The following is a 6,000-nucleotide window of genomic DNA, read 5'->3' on the forward strand; positions in this document are numbered from 1 at the left end:
GCATGATTTCTTGGGTTGATGAGAAGCAATTATGCCTTAAATGAAGTCATTCATGTCTGCCATTTTGTTTGCATATTTTCCAGTGTTCACCTGTTATTAAACCTGTCTTTAAACTGTAAGCTAGTTTCAAGTAGACTTTTGTGTCTAACACAGTTTGGTAATCAGAGGAAAACAAAATAGATAAAATGTTTTCTGCACAAATCACTCAAGCAAGAAATCTAATAAAGCGATTAAAATCTAAAATAGCTTTTAAGAATTTCCTGGGCATTTTTATGTCTTTGAATATTCCCTCCATTCACTGAATGATGGCAATTGTCTTAGCAGTCTTGGTTCGAAACTTACAAAAACTTTGTCATCTGTCATCTGAGAAGGACAGGGCAAGAAAAGGAGAGTGTTAATAAATCTTATTCTCATTGTCAAAATAGTTATGTTGTTCATTATAATATAAAAGTGATATGTTGGCATATATAATAAGAGGATATTGGAAGTATTTGTTTAAAATTGATCACATCTTGTAGATAATGAGTTCATTAGAAAATATGCATTAAATATTTAAAGATTCTATAATGTAACTAGATGTAATTATCAATTAAAAGTATATTCTAATAAACTTCAGAAACTAAAATATATTTTACATAGAATCCCATAAAACAAACATTCCATTGTATGCCTTCTGGTCTTTAAATATCTGAAAAATAAATGTCCGTACTAGCTTATAACTCAACATTGGATGAACCATAAACTTCGAATAGTCACAAAACAAGAATTGAAATTATTATCAATTTACCTAAACTAATGCATGTTTTATCACATTGAGCTTTATTGGATAACTTTTTTGGAATTTTTATATCTAGTCACCTGTTTATTAGCTTTTGTTAGTGAATATACTTTATAGGTACAATTTGTTTCTAAAATAAGCCACAGTAGTTGAGCCAGAACAATTTACTGGATATTTTTCTAATAGTAAATACAAAATGGAATTTTGTTAAGCAAGTTGGAAGTATAATTGATGCTATGGTGACTTAAATTGTTTCAAATTATTCTCATTCATTTTGGAAAAGAATCATTTTTTTTAAAAAAAAGGATATAAACTTGAAAGCAATTTAATTTTAAAACAATTTCATTTTGTCCAACTTTTAAAAAATCCAAGTAAGCATGTGTGTTTGATTTTTGAGTTTCAGTGAAATAAGAGAAGACTTGCTGATGGTTTTAAAGTACTTAATTTATCACCACTGAACAGAAAGCATTTCCCCCCTAAAGAGGTTTGTACTAAGGTGACCTCTGCTGTTTAAAAAAAAGGCTTGCAAAAACCAGTCCCTTTCCTAAAAACATTCAGTAATCCTAAATTACAAGGATAGAAGTGGATACTGCTGTGCCTAAAAGTATTTACTAAATTCATCACTGTTTCGATTGTATATATGATTTTTAAGCCTTTTTCCTTTAGAGCTGGGAAATTTCCTCTGTTGTTTACTTCCTTGTATTTTGCGTATTCTGACTGACTGGGATCACTGCCATTGGATTTTCTTCTCACTGAAGGGTTTTCTCTCTCCTGGTGGGGCAAAGTCATGACCCAGAAAAAAATTGATTCATGAATTCTCAGGGTATAAGTAAAGAAGAGAGGAGATATGCCTTGGCTGAGCTCCGACTAGTGACAATTTAAAACCTGTAATTAGTCTGAATTCAAGCTGCAAAAGGAATCTGAATTTACAATTCATTAATTCAAACTGATATATTAACTTTAACAAACTGGATTCCTTATTTAAAGAATCATTTTTACAAGCTGTTGAGTTCACTGCTGGAAACTAAATTTTACTAATTTTAAAATTAGTCAAAGATGGTGGAAAGACCACCAGATTGTATTGCATTGTGACTTTATTCTACCTCGATAAACCTAACTTTTACTGGATTTGCTTAGTGTTAACACCCTAGTACTGGGTTTTATTTCCATCTTAGTCCTAAATTTCATGTTTGTAAATCCCCATTGTCCTGTGGAACACATGTTCTTTAGCTATTTCCCCCCTGATGTTTCCAAGACCCCAAGTCCCCTTTAGCTAACTCTCTGACATTTCCATGAACCACACTGCTGAAATGTTATACAGTAATTAATGTTGATCCTAGTACACACTCAGCCTCCAGTACAAATTAGGATGGAAAAGGTTATCATAATATTTTGCTAGTCTATTTGGTAGATTTGAATTGCTCCCTGTGGGGGACAAACAAAAAAAGAAAGGTGTTTTCAAGTTAGGCTTCAGAAGGAAAAAACCTTCCAGGTAGCAACGAGTCTTTGAAAATCACACACGTTTGAAACCTTTCATCTGAAAAGAATTAATCATCATGTGTCGGCATATCGATTATTAAGTTATAACTCCCTCAGGACCAGCGGGCAAGACTGTCAATGGATGGGCTCTGGAATTCAGAGTGAAACTATTATCACTGGGTGGGGTTCAAATCCAGGTACAACCAGCAGCTGGAGCCTCTCCAACTGTCAGTCGTGTCTGAAAAACACTAAGAGACTAAATAATTTAGATTACACTATATTGACCTGTATAATTGTTTAAATGAGTAATGCAGCCACCAACTGAAAGAGGTCAACCATCTGTAGAGGAAACACAGAATTCAGTTTCATTTCCAAACAAACTTTTGAAGAGCAAATTGTTTTTTCTGTGGGAGGTAGGGGAAAGTCTGAAGACAGATTAATGGCTTCTCCCACTAAATAAAGGTTAAAGCTTCTGTCATTTATAGAATGCAACTTCAACAGAAAAAGAAGTCAGAAGGCATCTGACCCAACCACCACATACTCAGTGTAAATGGACATTGTTTCAGGTAGGTTAAAAGGTAAGTGGTTTTGAAAGTGGTATTATTTTATTATATGCCATCATCATTCACTATATGTGTGTGTGTGTGTGTGTGTGTGTGTGTGTGTGTGTGTAAGTACATGTACATATACAGGGAAAAGACTTTGGAAGACTAAATCCTGAAGTTAGAAGAACTATATTTTTACAGATAATGGCAAAATGTTTGTTTTAAATGCAACTCTACCTAAATCCTTATCTCTGAAATTTGGAGTTGCTATAAATCAGGATTTGAGACACATATATTATGCATCCAGTTTATTTTGAGAAAAAGTGCCTATTTTAACACGTACTGATCAAATTCTTGGCGGTCAGGCAGCTCACATGAAATCAGAGGCTGCAAAAACTAAGTGCCTGTACCAACTTATGGCCCAGGGCCACTACTTTCCAGGGCCACTACTTTCCAGGGCCACTACTTTCCAGGGTCACTACTTTTCAGGGCCACTACTTTCCAATGGGTGACTTGCCAGGCAGAGTAGCTTCATTATTGGATTTCTTCTGTGGTCTTCTGTTCTCCCGCCATTGTCCCTTAACAGGCTTCTCCAACCTCTCCATGGCATACAAATTATAAAAGGAGAGAATGAGAGGAAAGGGATTAAGTTCTGTGCACCTATGAGCTAACTGAACATTATGCCACGAATTAAAAAATAACAGAAAAGTCTTCGCCATTGGTCTTTACTTCCCACACCAGTTTCCTCTTAAATTGCTTGAGACTGCACATAGATAAGTGGTTAGTAGACTCTTTCCTCAAAACCTTTTGGGGTGCTTCCATCCATTTAACAAGAATATCTTCAGTATTCATCTTTGCATCATTAGTCATCTGTTCCAAAGCAATAAGACTTTTTATCACAGTAATTCAATATATCAAGAAAACACTTGCATTGCATGTGTGAAATGTTGAGCTTTTAAATCACTATTTATAATAACAAATCATTGCAAATTTGGGCAATATCCATATATTGTTACTGAGATGTAATTTTGGTAGCCACTGGTTGATAATAAATGCTAATTGGGAAACTCATTTTTTTTTAGAGAGAGAAAATGCGCACAGTGTATGTGCAAGCAGGGGAGGGGCAGAGAGGGGGGTGGAGAGAGAGAATCTTAAGCAGGCTCTACAGTCAGCTCAGAGCCCCATGCAGAACTTGAGATGGGACTCAATCTCAAAGCTATGAGGTCATGACCTGAGTCCAAATCAAGAATCTTACGCTTAAGGGACTGAGCCAGAATCTATCATTTTTAAATAACATTTACTGAGAGCTTGGTACTGCATTTAAGAATGCAGAAATAAATAAAATACAGATACTATTCATAATTTGCTTTTAACATAATAAAATTGAAAAATCCATTGACCTATAATAGGCCTTGTCTGAGAACTATGCCCAGAATACAGAGTCATATGATACAAATCCCTGTACCATTTTCTTATGCTCTGACTTTCATGAGTAAGCAGATTTTCCTCTCTCTCTCTCTTTCTCCCCCATCCCATTTCTCTCCCTCTTTCTTCTCCCTCACTCCCTCTCCCTCCACCTTTCCCCTTCCCTCCTTTTCTCTCTCTCTTTCCCTCTCATATACACACATACAAAGCTTTAAACATTCCTCATCTGAGCCAAGTTAAGTAAAGAAGAAGAGAAGAAGCAGGACTTCACACAGTTTTTGTATTTGTTTGTGAGTCTTGCATGCCACCAATATTTCCCATTCCTTCCTCATTCATATCTTGAAAGTAGAAGCCATACAGGATAGTGATTAGTAAAATATGTCCCAATTAATGGCTGTATTTAAAACATATGTTTGACTATGTTGGATATTTCCATTACATCAAAGAAATACTAGGAAAAATGAAAAACTCAGTAGTGAAAAACTCAGTAAAGAAAAAATTCAAATGTGTTTTCCACTTTTCTGATAAAGTATACCAGTTAACTGACAAAATCTTGATCCTTTGACGCCTACTTATTTATCTTTTGGTCCAAATATTTCTATATCATCTATTACAATACTTACCAGAGAAATTAGAAATGGAAAAAATATATAGTTCCAGAACACAATTCCTCAAATGCTATGCTGTTTTTCTAAATATTTTTCCGGTCTTAAAACAAAATCATATTTTGTTTGAAAACTGCTAATATAATCATTCTTTATTTTAACAAATCTGAGGTCCTTACCTCATGCCAGAAACTGGACTGAATGCTGGGAAGGCAGAAGTGAATGAACATACAGTCCCTGCTCTAATGGAGCTTACACAGTAGCTGTAAGTTATGGAAATTATTAAACCTCTTTAAGTGAAGAAAAGCCCGATGTTTAAGGAAAAATAGATAGCTTGGGGATATATATCATCTGGATCAGCACTATCCAGTTTGGTAACCATTAGCCACATGTAGAAATAGGAGACCATTGCAGGTTTTCAGTGAACATGATCTGACGCTTTTCAAAGACCACTATGACTTCTTTGCTGAGAATAAAACAATCCTGGTTTATGCCAACTGTGTTGTGATATTATTGATAGTGGCTTCTCTCATTCTCAGAGATACCTGTTTGGTTAACAAATGCATGGTCACCTTATAGTATGAGGCTCTAGGCTTAGTATAAGCTTTACTATAGGCTTACTGGAGGTGATCCTGTAAGACAGTGATCTTTATTTTGGATAAAGATGATAACAGGAAATTGATAATTCGGTCACATAATCCTATGTGATATTTTTATCACACAGGCCTATGCTTCTTTTTCTTTTTATTCTTTAATTTTTAATTGGGGCAAAATACACGTAACAAAATTTGACATTTTGACTATTTTTAGGGTGTACAATTCAGTGGCGTTAAGTACACTCACACTATTGTACAACCATCACTGCCACTCATCTCCCTATCTTTTTTCATCTTATAAAACTGAAGTTATGTACCCATTAAAATAGCTCTCCATTCTGCCCACCCGAGACCCTGGCAACCACCATTCTACTTTCTCTATTAATTTGACTACTCTAGGTACCTCATATAAATGGAATCCTTTAGTATTTATCTTTTTGTAACTAGCTTATTTCACTTAGCACAATGTCCTCAAGGTTTATCCATGTTGTGTAGCATGTGTCAGAATTTTCTTTCTTTTTAAGGCTGAGTAATATTCCATTATATGTATATAGTACATTTTGTTTATCTGT

The sequence above is a fragment of the Herpailurus yagouaroundi genome, unplaced genomic scaffold (genome assembly GCF_014898765.1).
Source record: "Herpailurus yagouaroundi ecotype Mexico unplaced genomic scaffold, PumYag 141, whole genome shotgun sequence".
Classification (NCBI taxonomy): Eukaryota; Metazoa; Chordata; class Mammalia; order Carnivora; family Felidae; genus Herpailurus; species Herpailurus yagouaroundi.